Source organism: Schistocerca americana, chromosome 8, assembly GCF_021461395.2.
Source record: "Schistocerca americana isolate TAMUIC-IGC-003095 chromosome 8, iqSchAmer2.1, whole genome shotgun sequence".
Classification (NCBI taxonomy): domain Eukaryota; kingdom Metazoa; phylum Arthropoda; class Insecta; order Orthoptera; family Acrididae; genus Schistocerca; species Schistocerca americana.
In genome coordinates this window covers 129,818,604-129,839,456 of record NC_060126.1, presented here as the reverse complement: position 1 = coordinate 129,839,456, position 20,853 = coordinate 129,818,604, and positions in this window count along the sequence as shown.

Genomic DNA, 20,853 nt, shown 5'->3' with positions numbered 1-20,853 from the left:
ATGACATTGTCAAACGACGGAGAGAGACTGTCGCATCCTGGTACATTTGGGCGATGGGGCCTGTGTGGCTCAGTCAGGACGTTGATGGAAATATGGGCTGAGGTCTGCTAAGTTACTTACAGCAAAGTGAGAGGGAGAAAAATCTCCTTGGATGCTTAGCACAGGGTATTTTGTAACGGAAAGGAAATGTTTTTCGCTCTGTAGGAAGTGAATAAGGGTGTTAACACATAATAAAACAATTTAAGAACCCTTTATTTCCAGTAGTTCAAGCTCATTCGGAGATAGCAAAATGCTAATTACTTTGTGAGATGTTGTGGTCATTTTTAATACACTCAAAAACTGATATAACTCTTGAGCACTTTATTTATTAATTGTATAGTACTACGGGTAAAAAGAAGAAGCAAGCACCCACTGTAAAACATTAATAACATACAAGAAACGCATAACATGAAAAATGAAGAGAAGTAGGACTCACCAAAATATCTATAACACATTTTTAAATAAAACAAACTGAGTTTTTCAGAATGTATACCAAATATCTGGTCTACTTTAACTGATGGCATCTGAGTGCAAACTGATCCACTGTACACCTCGACGTATTAGGTGAGGAAGCCGCCAAATGGCAGTACTAAACGGCTTTCTTGAAACTTTCGTGTTTTGGAATACGGGAGTAGCGATATAATTGATCGATGCAATGTAGTTTTAAACGGCAAGTAACATTTTATTCTGTATATTACATCACTCAGTTTATTACGTAATTAATGTTCATCTGGTGTAAGGAAACTGGCAAAAATTGTCACAAATCGGCGTCGATGCATACAAATGTAATTAAAATAAGTGAATGTTTATCCGTTCAATAAAATAATGTAGTACAACAGATGTGGAATTTGGTATCATTTATGCGTACATAAAAACGTTAAAGTAGTTATTGTGGTATTCCAACCATAAGCTAAAATAAAATTTTTCGAATTTACACGCAAAATGACAAAATGCGCATTTGGTATGCAACAATTTTGCAGATATAAATATCGGAGTATAAAATGAAGTACACAACGTAATGTATTTAAGGATATGAATACACGTCATGAGTGTGTATTTGATATACAACTCGAGATAAACAGTAAAAATTAACAATTACTAAATCTTGTGATCACGCACAATGTGCAACTTGCTATTCAGGTTGTGAGCTATCGTAGACGGTGAGAGTACCATTAAAAATATAGCGGTCTTGCGTAACAGTAGTCCACTTATGATAGAACTAGCAGTACATAAAAACGAAGGTAGAAGCAGTAATACCTAGCATAGCGACAATGTGCTGTGTCATGTTAAGTCTGCAAGGTGGCACAAAGGAAGGCGTAATATTTTAATGTTTCTAAAATGTAGTCCACATCTCCTAATAAATAATCCAGCCACTAACGTCAAAGTAATCCTGAAAATCTAATTGTTGTACATTATGTTAACTACCAGGTACAATAAGGAAAACATGCTCATCGTTTTCCGGAGAGGTGTCTAATTTTTAAAAGATTGTTTACGGAGAATGTAATAGTAAGCGCTGTGTTTTGAAGAGATTGTTACTTCCGTCAGAAATACACATCTTCACACAGTTCTGGAATATATGTTGCGTAATACGTTAGAAGAATTCTAAATGTATATACGTCACATAAGTGAATCTTCACTTCTACTCAGTGGACATCTAGAGTTAAAGAAAAACTTTTCTTTGACCTATCTGAAGCAGTTCGCTAACAACACTCCAACTCTTTGTTTCACTCGCCTTTATTCTGACATAATAAACCTCTCTACTCTTTATTGCAGTTTACAAATTACAAACTTATTTTATTCAATTCACTTTTCCTTGTACTTCCGTTCTAATTATGTCTTATATCTTCATTCACTAATAAAATTATTTTCAAAATTCTCTTATTTAACAGGCAACACACGTTTTAAATAAATCTTATATGCTTTCAGCATTGTAGGCAACTTCATAATTTAATGGCAGCATATGTCTTTAAAATAAATTCTAGTAATTCTATTTAAAATAAATTCTATTAAATATCTTACACATTTGTGTTACCAGAAGCATATATATATATATATATATATATATATATATATATATATATATCCTCTCATTAACTTTAATACACTCTAGTATTTCAGATTTCCAACACAAATCGAACGTCATTTCTCTCAAAATATATAAAATATATTAAACTTCCACATATCTAATACAATCAAAATCTTTATATTTTATTTTCATCAAAGTATCCTCCTTTGGATTGAATGACTGCCTCACAAATGCGGCAATCAGTTGTAGGTATTGTGAATCTATATGATTGCACACATCCTTAGCAACATTCGACAGATGTTCCTCAGTGGATATATGAACTTCTTTGATATGTCTGTCCACTTCATCCCAGACCATTTCAAAGGGATTACAATAGGGGCTTTGGTACAGCCATATCATATCGTATCATTCAGTACTTTCTGTTTTTCCGTCGATGCAATGTAGTTCGTACGGCATGCCGACCTATGTTTTGGGTCGTTATCCTGCTGTAAGGTGAACCCTTTCACTATTAAGCGCAATCCACTTCGTATTGCACGATACTGAAGTATGCGGTGGTGCTGCTTCTGAGCCATACGTTCTTCTATTTTCACAATGTCGCCAAATCTATCACCAGAAAAACATCCACAAACCATAATAAAACCTCCACCGTGGTTAACTGTAGGTAGAACACACTGCTAAGCTACCCTTTCCCCTACAAATTGGCGAACACATATTCTCATTCTGGTTCCAAAAATCTTGAACTTCGATTCTTCGGTGAATAACACCTTCTTCCACTCTTCCGATATCCAATTACGGTGTTTTCTAGCCCATTCAAGTCTCTTCTGATAATTTATGGGCCTTAAAAGGAGTTTTCTTGCCATGACACATCCTTTCAAGCCGGATACAGTCAGTGCCCTTTTTACTGTTGCAACAGATATTGTTATCGTGTCTATTTTTACCAATACTGCACAAATTTGGGGTGCTGTTTTGAATCTGATATGTTTATCACCACTTTTAGTTGTTTTACGAGGTCGTCCTGGTCGTGGTATGTCCTTATTGCTACCTGTTGTCTTCTGGCTGTGAAGGGCGTATTGTACTCCCCCTATAGACACACTACACTGCTTCGCAATTTGGCGAATAGATAAACCTGATTGGCTAAGTGATACAATTGCAGCACGTTTTTCTATGGATATTTCCACTCGTGAAGCCATACTACCGTTGTGCACACTTCAGTGTCATGAAGGAACTGACGTGCAGGAACCACTTGTTATGTATCGTAGCAATAATTGCCGTTCACTGCCGAAATCGCATCACTACACGGAAGAATATAAGTGCACCAAATGCGGCGTCCAACGGCAAACACGCAAACAAACATATCAATTAGGTACATAAAGTTTATGTGTACAGCACTGTTTGTTGGATACTATTGTATCTCGACGACAGTAGTAGGGGGACAACCTTCGTGCTGCCCTACTGAGGTCATCGAAGATGGCGGCCGAGACGTCAGCTGATGACTGTTACTCCAGATGGCGGCTTTTGGCGTGAAAGTGACACGCCTCCGTGGCGGGGACTTCGAAGATAACTCAATTGGGCTACCTCTACTGACCTAAGAAAACGGCTGGAAAAAAAAGGGGACTTGGGTTCACTAACCTGTCACCCGACCGCCACCTCTTCCTAGGAACTGGCGGGAAAAGGACTCGGCCTGTGCTGGACATTTTATTTTCAGTCTTTATTTAAACAATTAGAGGTAGTACCACAATCAAATGTGTTCACCATGGGGTCCTGGTGCGTCATCCTATGGAAAATGGCCGGGAATTTCGAATTATGAAGGGAATTTTGCTCTAAGAGCTTACTCCTGCAGCTGATGGACTTAGTGTGGTGTTGCCCCCACTAGAGGCTGCTTATGATGTCATTCAGTTCGAATATAATTTGTTTGAATTTGTTTAAATTTATTATCAACCTAAGCAGTAGCGGCTTAGTTTGGTCTATCAGTGCTTGTTGAGCTGTCTGTGTTCAATTAGCGATATGTTGATGCCAGATTGTGGGGGGTGGGGGAGGGTAGGGTTGGTTTAATAGTTGTATTACATGTACTCGTTCAGCCGAGGAGTGCATCCACAGCTCATTGCATGAAGAATGGAAGCGAGCAGTAATGCTCGAATATATGAACACGAAGAATACGGTCATGTAAATAAGTGCTTTGCTTTAAAGATGCATTACACAATGCATGGAAACATTTATCTCTGCTGGAATTGTATGTCATTTCAAAAATCTATGTGTAAGCTCCCACCACACAAGAGACTACTGCTTCCCATCCATCAGACCAAAGAACTGAACTAGTCCTCGAGTTCACCGCTAGAGGTCACATGATAGTGGACTTCAATCCATAGGAGCACAGCAACACGAGGACATTATGTGTTTTTCTCTGCTGCACGTCTGCCCCACCCCTCTGGCGGTGTGGAGGGGAAAACTGGCATTACTTATTTTCTGAACAATTTATTTAGGCACGTGTTTCACCTACTTTATTCATCACGCTGATAGAAAAATCACTCGCCCTGCCGGCGGTCTGGAGGGGGAAAATTGATGTGAAAAGGAATCTACCTGTTCTGGCCTGCTGGAGAGAGAAAAGAGTGTACTTTATTTATTTTTGGAGCAATTTATTTAGCGACGGACTTCACATAGTTTATTTATACGCTGATACAAAACACTCATCCTGACATGCTTGGGGTCACAGTATACAGCTACACTTGCATATACACAGACATACAGAAAACAAAGCAAACACTTTCGAAATGTGGAGGCGACTGGATGCAATCGAGTCCAGTGTTATACTACGCCTCCCGATCAGTGCAATTGGGCTAGGTGTTGGAAGCTGTAGCCGCGCGGGATTAGCCTAGCGGTCAGCCGGCACGGTAGCTCAGCGTGTTCGGTCAGAGGGCTAGCTGCGCTCTGTGATAAAAAAACTGAGTTAGTGGAGCAACAACGAACTGAAATGGGTGTCTTTCGACGTCCGCCCAAAGCAGATACAACGAACGAATACGAACAAAATGAGATTTAAAAAAAAAGTTGTCTAAGGCGCCGCAGTCATGGACTGTGCGGCTGGTCCCGGCGGAGGTTCAAGTCCTCCCTCGGGCATAGGTGTGTCTGTTTTTCCTTAGGATAATTTAGGTTAAGTAGTGTGTAAGCTTAGAGACTGATGACCTTAGCAGTTAAGTCCCATAATATTTCAGTCACATCTGAACAATTTTTGGAAGCTGTACTACTTTTACAAACAATTTTAGAACACAGAACGAGAGGTTATGTCATGATCGCATGGATAGAACTGGCGTAAAATCGACAGAATTGCGAAAAATGACAGGAGAATACGTATAAATTGAGCGAATATACATCAGAAGGGAGGGACACTGAGGAAGTACTTGCATACCTTCTGTTTGGTGGAGAACAATTTGTACATGGGATCAAGTATGCAACAGCAAGAGGAATCCAGGAAAATGTCGACATGGTAGCGAAGAGAACCAAGGAAGCAGTTTTTTTTTCCTTCGAGGCAGCATTATACTGTATGTCTATTGAGGTAACAATGATAGACGCGAGTTGACTACTGTATCTGACGCTTTTCTGGAAGACAGAGAACCATCCGCCTCTAAACTTACATGCATCTCCGTTAAAGGATAACAGAGAGTAGACGGGGTGATCGATTGCGATGGATTTGTAGCGAGGTACGTTTTAATGGTAGACTGATGGTGCATTCTAGAGAGGGAGAAGCTGCTGCAGGTAAATTACTCTGCTGTTCTGTCAGGATGCATCAGGCACAACTCGTAAACAACCACGTATTCTGAATGTGATTTAGAGCACTGTCAACCTGCGATCGTTATTGGCAAGCCCGTCGGTCATCAGAGGACTCTCATCTCATGTGTGATGAAACTTGACACATTCCCCTGAACGAACTATGATTTGTGCGATGTACTCCATCCCCCGGTCGCATCTTGGGTGTAAAATCGAGACTTCAGCTTCAAAGCTGTGATAAGTTAGCAACAGGTGTTTGTGAGGTACTGCAGTCCCCGTGTATACATATGCCTGACAGATGTGCTGTTTTCAGAGTTAGTGGCAGAATAACTTGTAATTTCAAATGTCGGACGCTGCTGCTATGCGTTTATCTGTTTTCCTTTAAGAGCTATTCCCCATTACTAACGATTATTTTATATAAGACTGATGCAGGTATAGTGTAATTTCTAAAATGTGATCGGATTTCAACAGTGGACATTATACATCTCTGGAAAGCTATATTGTGCTCGTATCACACAGAGCCTATGTTTTAAGGAAGTAGTTTCTTCGTTTCTTCGATAACATAGTTTATCGTAGAGAAACTGGAAATGAGGATGTATGTCTTGCGCTTGGAATATATTTCTTACATTGGAATATTAACAGCGCTGAATTCCATACGACTGATAGGTGGGAAACACAAGTAATCTAACATTATAGCCTGTTTTAAGTGCGGAACGCTGTAGCCTTAGAAGTGCATGTGTTTATGTTCTCTCTTCTGTCTTCCAGGTACTGATCCTGGACACTAGAATAATACTTTAAAATTGATAGCTCAGTTGATTTACGTAAAAATGCTTGGAACTCCATCCATCTTCAGCTCCATCACACATCAAAATCACCCGTTTCTTGTTCTTCTTAACCGTCTGCTATTACATCATAACATTTCCAAATCTGAAATGAAACTTCCTGGCAGATTTCCAAATCTGTTACTATACATCGATAAGGAGTGCTAACCTCTCGACATGGACGCATCTCGAGAAATCTTGAGCACTTGGGGGGCGAGGACTCGGGAAGGTCCATTCATTCTCGAGACGTGGAATGTAGCTGTCTGCTTCTGGTCGGCTGCAGATCAAATCGGCAACGGTGCTGCAGGGCGAGTTGGTCAATGACATTGTGAGGGGGTCTTTCATTCTCTAATTTTACCCTAAGACTGCGAGAATGCTCTGTCACTGCCATCGGTATAGAGATATATCTCAAATTAAGCACTATGCTCGAAGTGTTAGATAGAGCATTGTCTGGTATATTTTGTTGATGTATGTGTTCGAGAATAATCAATGAATGGATGTACAGCACAGTCATCTACCTACATTTGCAATGATACTCGCAGAGTGGAGAAAGGGTGGTTTAGCTATGATACTTTCGGTCATGTGGGTGTACGGCTAATGGGAACCTCACCTGTCAGTTGGATCTTATATTCAATACCGTTCGTCATACCCAATTTATCAGTAAGTGCATTAGAAGAGGAAATTGCCTCAACATCGCTCGCACTTGCTGAGCCTCATCAACCGAAAGATTGTCCCAACCAAACGTCCCATACGCTGCCACCACCGAATGAACTGCTGACTTGTTAGCACGCTGACAAAAGCAAAACTTATGAGGGCGCGAACTTGAAATAGATGTGTCCTTGACTATAATCAAAGAGAAGTTCGGCCGTACTAATCAGAGACCAGCGGGAAAACAACATGCAGACCTTTAATGACCGTAACTTGAAGGGACCAGGAAAAGTCTCTCGCCCAACAACAAATGCGCAACGAGCCATGGATGGAGAGCTACTGCCTGCTAATCATACGACATCTGGTACTCACAGGTCATAACAGTGTAAACGTACAAATAGCCTGTTGTCTGAGGTACCAGTCGCAGCTCAGTAAAGATACCGAGCAACGAGGCTGAAAAAGACCACATACTGGTTCGTGATTAACACAAGCACAAGTGTAAGGGAGGGAATGCAAACTAGCGGCTTTTAGATGAGTATAGGTGCTAGGAATAGAGAGAGTGTGTCGAAGTCTGTGTGTCCTCTGGAGACAGCTGTTTTCAACCGATTTAGATTTTCGATAACACAAGCGGCTACATTTATGGGCTCCTCATAATGGAACCACTGTCCCTTACTGCGAGTATCGTTATACTAACAGTAGACCTATCACGTCAGACTTGCTTAGCGTGCCCTGTTCTAGCATCGGCTTGAGCAACCTCAATGACGTCAGAAGCCGGACGATCTAAATCCTGATACGTAGTAGGCTTTCCCGAAAATAAAATCCAACAGCGATGCTCTGGATTGATGTCATGCACAATTGTGGCTGTAGCACTTCTGCCTCCGGAAATTGCATGTCGAACACAGGGACAGTAGTACGCACTTCCCGCAAGTAGTCAGTAAGGGGTTTCCCTACTTGCTGTGCACAGAACAAATATTTGTTAATCGACTCGTTCCTGAACCTGGAGAATCATGGAGCGTAGCTCATGCGAATTACGCCAACGGATCAGGACGCTGCTCGCCATTTCAGCTAACGAACTTTTCAACATGGGGTAAATGATCTGAAACACAAAATCCGAAATACGCCGTGGTAGCCACGTGGTCTGAGGCGCCTTGTCACGGTCCGCGCGGCTCGCCCTGTCGGACGTCCGAGTCCTCCCTCCGGCATGGGTGTGTGTGTGTTGTCCTTAGCGTAGGTTAGTTTCAGCTACATTAAGTAGTGGGTACGCTTAGGGACCAATGAACTCATGTTTGGTCCCATAAGACCTTACCACGAATTTTCAAATTTCTAAGTTTGCAGAGAATCACAAAAATTTCGCTAACTGGTTAGCTGTATGTACTGAAATAATTTATGCCATTAACCACGATGATAAGCGGATTGGCAAGTTTGGCAAAACACGCCACCTCATTAAGCACATTTCGTTCAACGGAACTGTGAGTTTCTCCCCCCTGACGCTCCACCAAGGTGCCATTCCTCTCATCCTCTTGGAACACTGGGTCTCATTCTATGGCACTTAGTTTTCTTCGCATTACCGCTACCGGCACTTTTGTTTTGGAGGGAACGTCGGAAACTGAGGATCTCAAGTTCCCCACTCGGCTGGACAGGTGCGCAAACTGCGCATGAAGGTGATAAATTTACGATCGAGATGAAGCATACCTTACAAGAGTTCGACATTCTTGTCTACGGCCAAGTCGCTACCGCCTTACTAACGTTACCTATATGCTCCTCCACAACGTGCACGGGAAGTGTGGCCGGCCGCGCGGGATTAGCCGAGCGGTCTCAGGCGCTGTAGTCATGGACTGTGCGGCTGATCCTGGCGGAGGTTCGAGTCCCCCCTCGGGCATGGGTGTGTGTGTTTGTCCTTAGGATACTCTAAGCCAAGTAGTGTGTAAGCTTAGGGACTGATAACCTTAGTAGTTAAGTCACATAAGATTTCACACACATCTGAACATTTGAAGCGTGGCCGCTGCACGGAGATGCGCACTAACTCACTGATTTCATCATTCTCACATTGGCACCATAGCCTCAACTTATACTTGAGTCGCTCCTTCATGACGATCTCCACTCCGATCACTGCACAATTTATTTTTTTTTCAGTATTCTTCTGACTGGTTTTATGAGGCCCGCCAAGAAATCCTCGTCCCAGAGTAACACTTGCAACCAACGTCCTCCATTATTTGTTTTATGTATTCCAGTCCTTGCCTCCCTCTGCAGCTTTTAGCCTCTATGACTCGCTGTAGTATAAAGGTCTTAACAGACAACCTACCACCCTGTCCCGTTTTCTTGTCAGTGTTTTCCACAGATTCCTTTCCTTGCCGATTCTGAGGATAACTTCCTCATTGTATACTTCAGTCCACCAAATTTTCAACAATCTTCTGTAGCACATCTCAAAAGCGTCCATTCTCTTCTGATCCGGTTTTCCCATAGTCGATATGCCACTATTTTTCAATGCTGTGCTCAAACGTACATTCTCAGAAATTTCTCCCTAAAATTAAGGCCTATTTTCGATATCAGCGGACTTCGCTTGGCAAGAAATGCCCTTTTTGCCATTGTCGGTCTCTTTTGAAGTCATCCTCACTCAGTCCATCATGGGTTATTTTGCTGCCTAAGTACCAGAATTCCTTCACTTCATCGACTTCGCGGTCACCAATCCTAATGTCAAGTCTCTCGCTGTTCTCATTTCTCGCACTCTTCATAACTTTCGTCTTTCTTCGAATTACTCTCAATCCATATTCTCTACTCATTAGACTGTTCATTCCACTCAATACATTCTGTAGTTCTTCTTCACTTTCACTGAGGATAGCCATGTCATCAGCGAATCTTATCATTGGTATCCTTTCACCTTGAATTTTAACCTCACTCTAGAAATCATTGCTTCTTCAGAGCACAGAGTGAATAGTAAATTCGAAATGCTACATCTCTGTCTTACACCGTTTTCAATCCGAGCATTTACTGTTTGGTCTTCTATTCTTATAGTTTCCTCTTTGTTTCGGAACAAATTGTATATCACACGTCTTATGCTACACCTATTTTTCTTATAATTTCGAAAACTTGCGCCATTTGACACTATCGAATGCTTTTGCCAGATCGACGAATCCTGTGACAGTGTCTTGATTTTTCATTAGTCTTGCTTCCATTATCAACGGAAACATCATAACTGCTTCTCTGATGTCTTTGCCTTTCCTAAAGTCAGGTTCATTATCATCTATAACACCTCAATTTTCTTTTCGATTCTTCTGTATATTATCCTTGTAAGCAACTTCGATGCGTAAGATATTAAGCAGATTGTGCGATAACTCTCGCAGTTGTCGGTTCTTGAAATCTTCGGGATTGTTTGGATGATGTTTTTGTGAAAGTCAGTTGATATATCGCCAGACTCATACATTCTACGCATCAACGTGAATAGTCGTTTCGTTGCCACTTCACCCAATGAATTTAGAAATTATGATGGAATGTTGTCTATCACCTACTGCCTTATTCGATCTGAAGACTTCCAAAGCTGTTTCAAATTCTCATTCTAATATTCTTTCCCCTAGCACTTCAATATCGACTCTTGTTTCTTCTTTTATAACGTTATCAGACAACTCTTTCCCGTCATACAGGCTTTCAATGTATTCTTTCCACCTATCGGCTCTCTCCTTTGCATTTAACAATGAAATTCCCACTGCGCTCTTAGTATTACCGCTCTTGCTTTTAATTTCACCAAAGATTGATTTGACTTCTCTGTATGCTGAGTCAGTCCTTCCGAAAATCATTTCTTTTTCGATTTCTTCGCATTTTTCGTTTAGTCTTTACGCCTTAGCTTCCTTGCAGTTCCTACTTATTTCTTCCTATGTGACCTCTATTTATGCGTTACTGAATTTCTCTGAACATTTAGTACTTCCTTCTTTCATCGCTCAACTGAATTACTTCTGTTACCAATGGTTTCTTCGTAGTTATCTTCTTTGTACTTACGTTTTCTTTCCAACTTCTCTGACTGCTCTTTTTAGATACGACCGTTCCTCTTCAATTGGACTGCCTATTAAGCTATTCCTTATCACAATATATATATATATATAGGCTCAGAGAACTTCAAGCGTATCTGTTCATTATTAAGTACATCGTATTCCGCTTCATTGCGCATTGTTTCTTCCCGATTATCACTTTAATTTCAGCCTGCTCTTCATCTCTACTAAATCGTGATGGAAGTCTATATCCGCTCCTTCATATCCTGAGAACTTCTTAATGATGAATAGTATTAAATGCAACAACTGTCGAAAATTATTTTCTGTTTTTCAACTAATTTATCGTTTTCTTTTTTCGATAGAATAGCTACACAAGATCTACGAGTGGAAGATGTAGTACATGAAGTAGATGTGGATAAAAACTGATGAAATAATATCTCAGAGTGAATATACCAACGAATCATGAATGAAATCTCCTTGTCTTTAACTGTTTAGCTGGTTTATTATAATTTATACATTCAGGCAACAAAGATTACTGGATAGCGATATGCATATACGCAAATGAAGTAGCACTGCGTTCACAAGGTATAGACGGTCAATGCAGGAGCGGATCTGTCATTACTACTCAGCTGCTTCATGTGAAAGGGTTTCCGACCTGATTATGACCGCACAACGGGAATTAGCAGACTTTGAAAGCAGAATGGTAGTTGGGGATCCATGCACGGGGCATTCTGTTTCGGGAATTGTTAGGTAACTCAATATTCTGTGATTCATGTCAAGAACGTGCCGAGAATACAACATTTCAGGCATTACCTCTCAGCGCGGACTACCTAGTGGTCGACGGCCTTCACTCAACTACCGACAATCAACGTGGGATGTACGACGAACATTACCGTTAGGACAGTAAAGAGAAATTAGGCGTTAATGGGCTATAACAGCAGAAGACCGATGTGAGTTCCTTTGCTAACAGCACGACATCGTCTGAAACGCCTCTCCTGAGCACGTGACCATATCGATTGTTCCCAAGACGACTAGAAAACCGTGCCTCGTCAAATGAGTGCCGACTTCAGTTGGTAAGAGTTGATGGTAGGGTTCGAGTGTGGTGCCGACTCCACGAAACCATGGACCCAAATTGTCAACAAGGCACTTTGCAAGCTAGTGGTGGCTCCATAACTGTGTGGAGTGTGCTTACGTGGAATGGCCTGGGTCGTCTCGTGCAGCTGAACCTATTATTGGCTAGAAATGGTTATGTTCGGCTGTTTGGGTATCATTTGCAGCCAATTATGTTCTTCATGATCTCAAACAACGATGGAACTTTTATGGATGATAATGCACCCTGTCATTGGGCCACAACTATTCGCGACTTGTTTGAAGAACATTCTGAATCACTCGGATGAATTATTTTTCTATCCGTATCGGTCGACATGAATCCAATTGGACATATATGGGACATAATTTGGAGATCTGTTCACCCGCCAGGGTAGCTGAGAGCACTTAACGCGCTGCTTCCTGGACTCGGGTAGGCGCGCCAGCCCCAGATCGAATCCGCCCTGTGGATTAACGACGAGGGCCAGTCTGGATGTGGGTTTTAGGCGGTTTTACACATCCCGCTAGGCGAATACCGGGCTGGTCCCCACGTTCTGCCTCAGTTACAAGCATCGCAGACATTTGAAACACGTTCGCACTATTTCACGATTTACACTAGATGCAGACAGCTGGGGTACACTGATTCCATCCCTGGGAGTATGGGGTGGCGGCAGGAAGAACATCCGGCCACCGCTAAAACTAACCTTGCCAAATCCGTTATAACCACGCGGACCCTGCAATCGCTGCGGAACTATGGCGTAAGCGAAAGAAGAAGAAGAATCTGGAGGTCTGTTCATGCACAACATCCTGCAGCAGCATCACTTTTAAAATTACCGACGGCTATATAGGGTCCATGCATTAGTATTTCTGCAGTTGACTTCCAACGAAATGTTGTGTCCATGCCACGTCGAGCTTTTGCCCTATCCCCAACAAAAGGAGATCCGGCATGATATTCGGAGATATCACATGACTTGTGTCACCTCATTGTATAAATGATTACTCGCTAATTCGTCGTCCATAATCTCCTATACTATTCATCCCACTGCAACGAAATTTTAGTGAGTTTTTCTACGCATACCCACCAAGATTACGGTGGTAAGAACCACCGACAAACCATAGGGGCGGTGGTGAAAATGAGATGACATACTATCCTAACTCAGGAGTATCTGGAGAAATTACATTGAAATTTAGTATAAGCACAACTCTTTACATGTATAATTATTGGCAACATGTATAATTATTGGCTCAGGAACGCCTGGAGTCATTTGAACCAAATTTGGTATGTACGTGATTCATTGTTGGTATTAATAAATTATTGGGTTGAGATAGCGGTACTAGCGCCAGGGATGGAGGTGACAATGAGAAGTTGTGACAGGGGCTCTCAAAATGGTGCTCTATTTATAGAGTTCCAAAAAGGATTATGATATCATTCGCAACTAGAGGCTTCCAACCACATTGCTTTCGTATGGACTACCGTCTCAGTTGTGCGACTGGATTCGTAATTTACTGTATGAAAGGTTACAGTTCGCACTATCTCACGGTACGTCATCTAGAGAAACGGAATTGATGAGTGATTCTGCAAGTAAAGCGATGTAGCCATTCTGCTATTTCTAACATGTATAAACTATTTAGCAGACAATCAGAACATTTGTCTTACATTTGTGGCAGGTGCTGCTGCCGACTAGTAAACTCCTCAGAAGAGCAAAGCGAATTGCAACATTATGTTGAAAATACATCTTCGCCGTGCAAAATGTGAAAAGTTGACTCGAAATAATAGGATGTGTGAGGTCATGCACATGATTACTAAGAGGGTTTCTTAAAGTTTCTACAAACCGGTAAGTGAAACAAATCTGAGAGCTATAGACAAAACGAAAGTCCCAGGGGGTTACGAATATAAACAATGTAACTGGGAAACACCACATGCTGTGGCGAAGGTGAAACAAATACTGGGTTATGGATACAAGCCTTAGAAGACACAAGAAGTCTGCTAAGGAGACTTCCACCACCACGGTTGTTCGAAATCTTCTGGGATATTGCTGAGTACTGTGTGATCCTTACCTGAAGCGATTGACAGAGAACATCGAAAACGTTAATAGAAAGCAGCTAATTTTGTAGTATACCAATTAGAGGAGAGAGTGTCAAGGATGTTTTTCTTATTTTCCTTGAGGTTGGAAGGGGGAGGGGGGGGGGGGGGCAAGCGGACGAGTTGGGGATGCAATTTAAATCAAACACTTTTTCACTGCGGTATGTTATTTCCACATTTCAAGCACCATCTTTGTCCACCGAATGAAAACACTCTTTTTTTGCCACCGCCGTACAAAGGATGATATTACAGCTGTAATAACATAAGAAAAATTAGAACCGGCATATAAAAATTTTGGTGCTCGTTTTTCTCGAGCTTCTTACGTTAGGGGAACGCTCAAGAAATTGAAGCTATTCTGTGAGCCCTTTACGAAATGCTTAACTGCGAATTACAGCAAAATGATGTATAATTGCGATGTAAATGAAGTGCCTCAGCAAAACGTAATTTCTGTCGTCCAGCACTTAATATTTCAGAGACATTGAGTACACTTTACAAGTGCTCTTAATGCGAATGATATGCTATGTATACACAGTTACTTGGCAATTGACCACAAAAACTGCATATTTTTACAATTCGCTTAGTTATCTTCGTAGAATACACATTTTCTTAAGGCGAGATCTATTGCAAAGTGATTGCAAGAAAGAATAGTGTCCTGTGTCTTGCGAATGATAGCCAGTTGAAATATTTTATGGTATCTATATCATGAGTGCATACATTTTTCCCTTAAATATCTGAATGCAACGTCAAAAGTAGATATGCCTACTTAGGCTGTAGCCGAAAAGCTCTAGCTGCCTTAGTTTATACTACAGCTTAGATAGGGTAGATGAAACGTTTGCCACTTCAAGGGATGATAATGGCTTTACGTCCTGGTCCTGTACCAGCGCCGGCTGGAGTGACCGAGGGGTTCTAGGCGCTACAGTCTGGAACAGCGCGACTGCTAGGGTCGCAGGTTCGAATCCTGCCTCGGGCATGGATGTGTGTGATGTCCGTAGGTTAGTTAGGTTTAAGTAGTTTGTAAGTTCTAGGGGACTTATGACCTCAGAAGTTAAGTCCCATTGTGCTCAGAGCCATTTTCTTGTACCAGCGACGGCTAGCGAGTCTCCGGGCAGCCAGGCTGGATGGCTGACGGGTTGGCCGGCCAACTGCAGTCTGGTGCTGAGGGGAGACCGAAAGGAGGGAGCCGGCGGTGGTCGGCAACAGCCCCCCGCCTCCCCACCCCACCCCCCCTCCAGACACCGGCCATCACGGCCGCAGCGCATGGCTCTGCCTCTGCCGCTCTTTCTGACGTAAATATGTTTACTTCCTCTGCTGGCGACAGTGTAAGAGCGGCAAACAGAAATACACAACAGGCCATCAGCTACAATGGCTCACCGGGAGAGATCAACTCGAGATAGAGTCGTCGCTCTTACTGAAGAAGGTGGATGTTCCATCAGAGAAGCTGGCAGTAGGTATGGCGTGCCACATAGCACTGCAACGAAATGATGGAGTAACTACTTTGAGAGAGGCACAACCAACAGAGCTCCTGGCTCAGATAGGAGGTGAGTGATCTCATCACTGCAGGAGGACAGGGAGCTAGTTTCTAAGAGCAAAATGTGAAGCAGTTGTGGCGAGAGACCAACATCCCCGGCTCCAGTGCCACGATTGCCCGAAGGCTGAGGGACGCTGGACTGCACAACCATCCGCTGTGAAACAACAGCTCAGCAAAGATAATGTTTTATACCAGATGCCATTTGTGAATGTATCATGGAACAATGTCATTTTCAGTGACGAGAAGATGTTTTCTATCAGCAAAAACAGTATTTTATAGGCTGCAAGGGGCTCGCCATCGACACGAATATGTAACCACGACGAGAAGAAGTGGCCGGCTTTCCGTTTTGCCGGCCGAAGTGGCAGTGCGGTTAAAGGCGCTGCAGTCTGGAACCGCGAGACCGCTACGGTCGCAGGTTCGAATCCTGCCTCGGGCATGGATGTTTGTGATGTCCTTAGGTTAGTTAGGTTTAACTAGTTATAAGTTCTAGGGGACTAATGACCTCAGCAGTTGAGTCCCATAGAGCTCAGAGCCATTTGAACCACTTTTTGCTTTCAGTTTTCTGCTGGGGATGGATTTCAGCGAGAGGAGCATGAATTCTTCAAAGGACACAAGGAACTCTGGAGGGCCGGGAAATGTGATGCTTCCGTCAGTGTGATGCTGTATGGAGAAGGGGACTTCACATTACAAGAAGACAACTCTCCCATTCACCAGTCCGATTGGTGTCAACTTCAATGAGTGGCTGCCACGCGTTGATGATAAGAACTCTATGGGAAAAATATGGGCTGAGGTCACCAGACCATTAACGGACAACTGGCCGTGAAACCAACCAATTACGGCTGATTCTCTTTGGGACTGCGTTCTTGAGGCCTGGAGGAAAGTTGCTTATTCAGACGTTTACGTCCAACAGCTTATAGATTCTATGTCAAGACGCATGTACACAACAATGTGGGACCCCGGATAAAATCTTAGAATCCTTATAACGTCTCGTTATGTCGACTGTTTCTTCATTTTTCCTCGTTGAGAGACAGTGGGGGTTCACTTGGAACATGTTGTTGTTGTTGTTGTTGTTGTGGTCTTCAGTCCTGAGACTGGTTTGATGCAGCTCTCCACGCTACTCTATCCTGTGCAAGCTTCTTCATCTCCCAGTACGTACTGCAGCCTACATCCTTCTGAATCTGCTTAGTATATTCATCTCTTGGTCTCCCTCTACGATTTTTACCCTCCACGCTGCTCTGCAATACTAAATGTGTGATCCCTTGATGCCACAACACATGTCCTACCAACCGATCCCTTCTTCTAGTCAAGTTGTGCCACAAACTCCTCTTCTCCCCAATCCTATTCAGTACCTCCTCATTAGTTATGTGACCTACCCATCTAATCTTCAGCATTGATCTGTAGCACTACATTTCGAAAGCTTCTATTCTCTTCTTGTCCAAACTAGTTATCGTCCATGTTTCATTTCCATACATGGCTACACTCCATACAAATACTTTCAGAAACGACTTCCTGACACTTAAATCTATACTCGATGTTAACAAATTTCTCTTCTTCAGAAACGCTTTCCTTGCCATTGCCAATCTACATTTTATATCCTCTCTACTTCGACCATCATCAGTTATTTTGCTCCCCAAATAGCTAAACTCCTTTACTACTGTAAGTGTCTCATTTCCTAATCTAATTCCCTCAGCATCACCCGACTTCATTAGACAACATTCCATTATCCTCGTTTTGCTTTTGTTGTTGTTCATCATATATCCTCCTTTTAAGACATTGTCCATTCCGTTCAACTGCTCTTCCAGGTCCTTTGCTGTCTCTGACAGAATTACAATGTCATCGGCGAACCTCAAAGTTTTTATTTCTTCTCCATGGATTTTAATATCTACTCCGAATTTTTCTTTTGTTTCCTTTACTGCTTGCTCAATATACATATTGAATAACATTGGGGAGAGGCTACAACCACTGCTTCCCTTTCATGTTCCTCGACTCTTATAACTGCCATCTGGTTTCTGTACAAATTGTAAATAGCCTTTCGCTCCCTGTATTTTACCCCTGCCACCTTCAGAATTTGAAAGAGAGTATTCCAGTCAACATTGTCAAAAGGTTTCTCTAAGTCTACAAATGCTAGAAACGTAGGTTTGCCTTTTCTTAATCTAGCTTCTAAAATAAGTCGTAAGGTCAGTATTGCCTCACGTGTTCCCATATTTCTACGGAATCCAAACTGGTCTTCCCCAAGGTCGGCTTCTACCAGTTTTTCCATTCGTCTGTAAAGAATTCGCGTTAGTATTTTGCAGCTGTGACTTATTAAACTGATAGTTCGGTAATTTTCACATCTGTCAACACCTGCTTTCTTTGGGATTGGAATTATTATATTCTGCTTGAAGTCTGACGGTATTTCGCCGGTCTCATACATTTTGCTCACCAGATGGTAGAGTTTTGTCAGGACTGGCTCTCCCAAGGCTGTCAGTAGTTCTAATGGAATGTTGTCTACTACCGGGGCCTTGTTTCGACTCAGGTCTTTCAGTGCTCTGTCAAACTCTTCACGCAGTATCATATCTCCCACTTCATCATCATCTACATCCTCTTCCATTTCCATAATATTGTCCTCAAGTACATCGCCCCTGTGTAGACCCTCTATATACTCCTTCCACATTTCTGCTTTCCCTTCTGTGCTTAGAACTGGGTTTCCATCTGAGATCTTGATATTAATACAAGTGATTCTCTTTTCTGCAAAGGTCTCTTTAATTTTCCTGTAGGCAGTACCTATCTTACCTCTAGTGAGATAAGCCTCTACATCCTTACATTTGTCCTCTAGCCATGCCTGCTTAGCCATTTTGCACTTTCTGTCGATTTCATTTTTGAGACGTTTGTATTCGTATACATCTCTCTCGTCTCCTCCATCCATTAATATATCCTCTGTCCTTTAAAAATTATGCAAATGATTTCGACCTACATTTATTCATTGTTAATTTCTCCTCCCTTCTCCCTCACACTGTCTCTCGCTTCTGTTAGCTTACCATCTCAGTTACTCTTTTACTAAACACTCTCAAAACATTATAAACAAATCTAGCGGTTCCATTGAAACTATACGTTCTCGTATAATTCCTGCTCTCCTACTGTCTTCAGTCCAGAACCGCGCTGCTTCTACGGTCGCAGGTTCGAACCCTACAACGGGTATGGATGTGTGTGATGCCCTTAGTTAGGTTTAAGTAGTTCTAAGTCTAGGAGACTGATGACCTCAGATGTTAAGTCCCATAGTGCTCAAAGCCATTTGAACCATTTTTTCCTTACTGTCATCTACCAATCCTCTCGAAACCTATGAAGCCGTGTTCTTTAATATCCCCTTATCTGTAATACATTCTCCTTTCTAAAGACGTCCCTTCCTTTTCTCTCTGTCTTAAGGTATAACCAACTGCGGCATGGGTCTAAGTAAAGAATACTTTGCAACCTTTTCACTCTTGTATTTTGCACTTCTGCAATCCTACCCATTCCTAGATCCCTCCCTCATTCCTGCTCCCTTGACATCAGCATCAACATCTACATGAATACTCTGAAATTCACTGTTAAGTGCTTGGCACGGGGTTCTTTGAACTACTGCAACATTATTTCTCTACCGTTTTACTCTCAAAAAGGGCGTGGAAATACTGAGCAACTAAAACTTACGGTGAAAGCACTGATGTATCTTATCATAATGGTCATGTCTCCTATGTATGTCGGGGTAAACAAAATATTGTGGCATTCAGTGTAGTAGGTTGGCATTTGGAATTTAGTTAAAACACCTCACTGAAATGTAAAACACCTATGTTTCAATGATTTCCCTCCTAACTCGTTTACCATACCCATGACACAGTCTCCCCTATTTCGTGATTATACAAGAGGACCTGCCCTTCTTTGAACATTCTCGATATCTTCCGTCAGTCCTGCCTCATAGGGATCACATATAATCCAGGAATACTCACGAGAAGTACACATAAGAGTGTTGTGGGTGGACACTTCAATTGATTTGTAAGTATTCTACCAATAAAACGCTGCCTTCAGGTTTCCTTCCCCACAGTATTTTCCCTACAACAGTACAAATTTATGTTTTTTGTAATTGTAGCTCCTAGATATTTAGTTGAATCGACAATCTTTAAATGTGAGAAGTTTATCGTCTAATAAAACTTTGACGGAACTCTTTTGGTGTTCATATGGAGAACGTCACACATTTTATTGTTTGTCAACTGTCACGGTTTGCACTGTGAAGATATATTCTCAACATCGTTTTGCAGTTCGCTTTGCTCTTCTGAGGAGTTTACTAGACGACAGCATTACCTGTCACAAATCTAAGAGAAATGTTCTCATTGTCAGCTAAGTAGTTTATGTATACTAGAAATAACAGAAGGTCTGCATCACTTTATTGTGAAATCACTTCCGTTCCATGAGGTAACTTCCCGTCAGTTACTGCAAACTGTGACCTTTCGCAATGAAGATCGAATCCAGTCGCACAACTGAGACGGTAGTCCACAAGAAAGTGATTGGAAGCCGCTTATGAGAAATGATATCAGAAGCCTTTTTCGAACTCTATGAATACGGAATCAATTTGAGAGCTCTTGTATGCAGTATGGTTAAAGTGCCAACTGTGTCTGACAAGAGTGATGCTTCCCAAACCCATGCTGGTCTGATATCAACAGGTGACGTATTTCGGGGTATTTCATAAAGTTGGATCAAAACACATTTGCTCACATGTCCTGCTACACGAGGATGTCAATAACATGGATCTGTAACTCAGTGGATTACGTTTACTCTCTTTCTTGGTGGTCTGTCCAACTTTCCATTCTTCACCCTCACCACAGATACTAGAATACTTCTCTTTACATCGTTGGAAAAGTAGTTAAGCAGCTGCA